Here is a 5,944-nt window from a genome sequence, read left to right on the forward strand (position 1 = left end):
CCCAGGCTGGAGTGCAGTGGCATGATCTCGGCTCACTGCAACCTCTGCCTCCTGGGTTCAAGCAGTTCTCCTACCTCAGCCTCCTGAGTCACTGGGACTATAGGTGCACACCACCAGGCCTGGCAAATTTTTGTGTTTTTAGTAGAGATGGTGGTTTCACCATGTTGACCAGGCTGGTCACAAACTCTTGACCTCAAGTGATCCACTCACCTAGGCTTCCCAAAGTGCTGGGATTATAGGCGTGAGCCATCATGGCTGGCCCTGGAGACTACTCTTGAGACTCCAAATAGACTGGATATGGGTGATGGGGCTTGATGGATGGATAAGATTTTTTTTTTAAGTTTTAAAAGGAGTTCATTGAAGAATACTCTTAGGAAGCCAACAACTTTTGAATTGTCATTTTTTAAAAGTTTTTTTTTTCATGCTGTATAATAAAGGTAACATGTAGGAAGCTATGAGTTACGAGCTTCTCCTTACTGGAATTCTCTGGGAGGGCACAGTATAGTCATTTCTTCAATGCTAAAATAATTTGTTTTAAGTTTCTTCTCTGCTTCTCTTCAAAAAGTGATGAATAATAACAGGAGACAGCATTAAAAAGCCATTTTTTCCCATCATTCTGTAGTATTGGAGCCAGTATTTTTACCATCACAGTCTACTATTTTTGTTTCATCCGCTTTAATAAGTTCTGTCACCTCTCTGAATTCAACATCATTCAATGCAAAAGTCCACAGATTATCACAGAATCTGTACGTATTTAGAAAGCTCCTGAAATTGACTCTGTTCCTAACCCTCTGAGCCAATGCTGAATTTGTAGCCTTATCAAACTGAAGTAGAACTTGTAGGTGGTCTCTTGAGACTGTATGAGCTCATCTAGGCTCACCTGAAGACTGTTTCCCAAAGCAGTATTTCTGTATAACCGATATGCCATGGCTTAAGAAAAATTGCTCAGACTGCCTTTGTTTTTCTTTTTAGCTTTTTTGTTTGTTTGCTTGTTTGTTTTTGAGACAGAGTCTTGCTCTGTCGCCAGCGCTTGAGGGCAGTGGCACAATCTTGGCTCACTGCAGCCTCTGCCTCCCAGGTTCAAGCAATTCTCCTGCCTCAGCCTCCAGAGTAACTGGGATTAGAGGCATGTACTACCATGCCCAGTTAATTTTTTTTTTTTTTTTTTTTTTTTTAGTAGAGACAGGGTTTCACCATATTGGCCAGGCTGGTCTCCAACTCCTGGCCTCAAGTGATTTGCCCACCTCGGCCTCCCAAAATTCTGGGACTACAGTGTGAACCACCACATCCGGCCTTCTTTTTCTTTTTCCTTGGGACGGGGTCTTGCTCTGTTGCCCAGGCTGCAGTGCAGTGGCACAATCATAGCTTACTGCAGCCTCGACCTCCTGAGTTCAAGCAATCCTCCTATCTCAGTCTCCTCAATAGCTGGGACCACAGGCACACACTACCATGCCTGGACTTATTTTATCTTATTTTATTTTTTTCTTGAGATGAGGTCTCCCTGCGTTGCCCAGGCTGGTCTTAAATTCTTGGGCTCAAGCAATCCTCCTGCCTTGGCCTCTCAAAGTGCTGGGATTATAGGCATGAGCCACTACACCTGGCCAAAAAATTGCCTTTGTTATTCAAGCTTGCATTGATGTATTGTGGGGAAAGGGCTTTCTGCTGCAGAGCAGACAGCAGCCACCAGGAGCCCAGCAGGATGTTCCTACTTCCGCAACCACAGAAACCCAGATGAATATGATTTTGATAGAAATGGAAGGAAAGACATTACAGGTGTGGGGACAACATAAGTAAAGAAGCAAGATGGCCAGGAGCAGTGGCTCACGCCTGTAATCCCAACACTTTGGGAGGCCGAGGCGGGCAGATGACCTGAGGTCGGGTGTTCGAGACCAGCCTGACCAACATGGTGAAACCCTGTCTCTACCAAAAATACAAAATTAGCCGGGCATGGTGGCACATGTCTGTAATCCCAGCTACTGGGGAGACCGAGGCAGGAGAATCACTTGAACCTGGGAGGTGGAGGTTGCAGTGAGCTGAGATCACACCATTGCACTCCAGCCTATGCAACAGAAGAGTGAAACTCTGTCAAAAAAAAAAAAAAAGCAAGATGACAGAAAAGCATACAAGGTATGACTGGAAAACTGAATGAACCAATCCAACTAGAGCTGAAGAATTGTGTGAGGCAGTTAAAGTAGGGCTGGAAAGATGGTTGGATTCAGGTTATGGAAGGTGCAGAGGGCCATGCTAGAGTCTATGGATTTTATCTTATAAGCAAAGGAAAGTTACTATAAGGTTTTCAAGCAGGCAGCATGAGCTAAATGACTTGCAGTGTGTAGAGTAGATTAAGCACAGAAGCCAGTCAGGAGATTATTACAAGTTCCTGAACTAGTGTGACAATGATAATAAAGGAATAAATGCAGACATCTGAAGGAAGAACTGATAGGTCTTTCCTGGAAGGTCAGATGGAATGAGTGAGGGACAAGAAGAATCCAAGATGGCTCCAGCGTTCGTGGTCTCGATGCCCGGAGAATGAGAGTGGCATATAAATGTCAGGAGACATTAGACTTCATTAAAATTAAAGACTTTAAAATTAAATTAAAAAATTTTGTGCATCAAAGGACATTATCAAGAGAGTGAAAAGACGATCCGTAGAACAGGAAAATATCTGCAAAGCATATATCTGATAACAGGGTTTAATATCCAGAGTATACATAAAAATCTCTTATAACTCAACAACAGGAAGACACACAACCCAATTTAAAAATAAGGAAAGCGGCCGGGCGTGGTGGCTCACGCCTGTAATCCCAGCACTTTGGGAGGCTGAGACTGGCAGGTCACCTGAGGTCAGGAGTCAACAGTCTGGCCAACGTGTTAAAACCCTGTCTCTACAAAAAAATCAAAAATTAGCTGGGCATGGTGGCCTGCACCTGTAATCCCAGCTACTCGGAAGACTAAGACAGGAGAATCACTTGAATCCAGGAGGCAGAGATTGCAGTCAGCTGAGATCGTGCCACTGCACTCCAGTCTGCGTGACAGAGCAAGAATCCATCTCAAAATATAAAATAAAATAAAAAATAAATAAAAATGAGGAAAACACTTGACTAGACATTTCTCCAAAGCAGATCTACAAATTGCCTAAAAGCACATGAAAACATGTTCAACGTCATCAGGCATTAGGAAAACGCCATCACAGTCTACTATTTTTGTTTCATCCGCTTTAATAAGGAAAATGCAAACTGAAACCACAATGAGATACTACTTCACATCTAGTAGTGTGGCTATAATTTTTTTTTTTTTTTTTTGAGACGGAGTCTCACTCTGTCGCCCAGGCTGCAGTACAGTGACATGATCTTGTCTCACTTTAACCTCCCCCTCCCAGGTTCAAGCAATTCTCTTGCCTCAGCCTCCTGAGTAGCTGGGATTACAGGCATGTGCCACCATGTATGGCTAATTTTTGTATTTTTAGTAGAGATGGGGGTTTCACCATGTTGGTCAGGCTGGTCTTGAACTCCTGACCTCATGATCCACCTGCTTCAGCCTCCCAAAGTGCTGGGATTACAGGTGTGAGCCACTAGGCCCAGCCATAATTTTTTTTAATTGAAAATAACCAAGCACTGGAGATCATTTGGAGAATTTGGAGCCCTTGTAGTATTGCTGATGGGAATGTAAAACAGTATATCCACTGTGAAACACAGCCTGGCAGTTCCTCCAAAAGTAGAACATAGAATTACCATATGATACAGTAAGTCCACTCTGTTAATCAGCCCTGGCAGCTATAACAAAATGCCACAAACTAGGTGGCATAATCAACAAACATTTTTTTGTTTGTTTATTTTTTCTTGAGACAGGGTCTCTGTCGTTCAGGTTGTAGTGCAGTGACGACATCTCAGCTCACTGCAACATCCGCCTCCCAGGTTCAAGCAATTTTCCTGCCTCAGCCTCCCAAGTAATTGGGACTATAGGCGCCTGCCACCACACCTGGCTAATATTTTGTATTTTTAGTAGATATGGGGTTTCACCAGGTTGGCCAGGCTGGTCTTCAACTCCTGACCTCAAGTGATCCACCCACCTCAAGCTCCCACAGTGCTGGGATTACAGACATGAACCAACACGTCTGGCCACAGACATTTACTTCTCACAGTTCCAGAGCCTGAAAGTCTGAGATCAAAGCACTGGCAGTTCAGTGTCTGGGGAGGGCCACTTCCTGGTTCATAAAGGGAAGTCTTCTTGCTGTGTCCTCACATGGCAGAGAAGGGACACAGGCTCTCTTGGGAGTCTCGTAGGGGCACTAATCCCATTCATAAAGGCTCCACTGTCATGAACGCATCTAATCCTAATTACCTAATTATCCTAATTACCTGCCAAAGACCCCACCTCCTTGCAAAATCCGTATGCTGAAATCCCACCCCATCACATTATGGGGTGGGTACAAGCATATGGATTTTGAGAGGACACAAGCATTCAATTCTGTAGCACATTCTTTGGTATATACTCTAAATAATTGAAAGCAGGGACTCAAACAGATTCTTGTAGACAAATGTTTACAGCAGCATTTTTCACGATAGGCAAAGGCAGAAGCAACCCAAGTGTCTATCAACAGCCGAATGGATTTTTAAAATGTATTATATACATACAATAGAGTATTACTCAGCCTTAAAAAGGAATGAAATCCTGATACATGCTACAACATGGATGAACCGTGAAGACATTAATGAACTAAGTCAGACATTAGCCAGGTGTGGTGGCACACACCTGTAGTCCCAGCTACTTGGGAGGCTGAGGCAGGAGGATCCCTTGAGCCCAGAAGTTTGTGGCTGCAGTGAGCTATGATTGTGGCACTGCACTCAAGCCTGGGCAACAAAAAAAGACAGAAGAAGCAAAGAGAGAAAGAGAGAGAGAGAGAAAGAAAGAAATATGAAGGAAGGAAGGAAGGAAAGAAAGGAAGAAAAGAAAGGAAAAGAACCAGACACCAGACATAGGAAGACAAATCTTGCATGATTCGCTTACGTAAGATATCTAGAATAAATAAATTCATGGAAATGGAAAGTCAAACAGAGGCTCCTAAGGGGTAAGTGCAAATAAGGAGTTATTGATTAAGGGGTGCAGAATTTTGTTTAGGGTGATGAAAAAGTTTAGAGATAGAGAGTTGTGATGGTTGCACAACATGACACTACATTTTAAAAAGGTTAAAATTGCAAATACTGGGGCCAGGTGCGGTGGCTCATGCCTGTAACCCCAGCACTTTAGGAGGACGAGGCAAGTGGATCACCTGAGGTCAGCAATTCTCCGAGACCAGCCTGGCCAACATGGTGAAACCCCGTCACTACTAAAAATACAAAAATTAGCCGGGCATGGTGGTGCATGCCTGTAACCTCAGCTACTCAGGAGGCTGAGACACGAGAATCGCTTGAACCCGGGAGGCAGAGGTTACAGTGAGCCAAGATCGCACCACTGCACTCCAGCCTGGGTGACAGAGTGAGATTCCTTCCAAAAAAAAATTTTAAAAGAATTGCAAATAGGCAGGGTGCGGTGGCTCAAGCTGGTAATCCCAGCACTTTGGGAGGCTGAGGTGGGCGGATCACGAGGTCAGGAGATCGAGACCATCCTGGCTAACACGGTGAAACCCTGTCTCTACTAAAAATACAAACAAAATTAGCCGGGCGTGGTGGTGGGCGCCTGTAGTCTCAGCTACTCGGGAGGCTGAGGCAGGAGCATGGCATGAACCGGGGAGGCAGAGCTTGCAGTGAGCCAAGATTGCGCCACTGTACTCCAGCCTGGGCAACAGAGCCAGACTCTGTCTCAAAAAAAAAAAAAAAAAAGAATTGCAAATATTTTACCATAAGAAAATCAAGAAGATTCCCTTCATTATTAAGTAAACATAATAATAATCATAGCTATCATTTATCAAGTCCTTTCTACATGCCAGGAGTTTTACCAGGATTAT

The 5,944-nt window shown here is 44.0% G+C and overlaps 1 pseudogene; it reads right to left on the minus strand.

Moving 5' to 3' along the window:
- Positions 1–611: 611 nt before the first annotated feature.
- On the minus strand, positions 612–928 carry LOC100582502 (annotated as a pseudogene).
- Between the last annotated feature and the right edge of the window lie 5,016 nt (positions 929–5,944).

Source organism: Nomascus leucogenys, chromosome 8 (assembly GCF_006542625.1).
Source record: "Nomascus leucogenys isolate Asia chromosome 8, Asia_NLE_v1, whole genome shotgun sequence".
NCBI lineage: Eukaryota > Metazoa > Chordata > Mammalia > Primates > Hylobatidae > Nomascus > Nomascus leucogenys.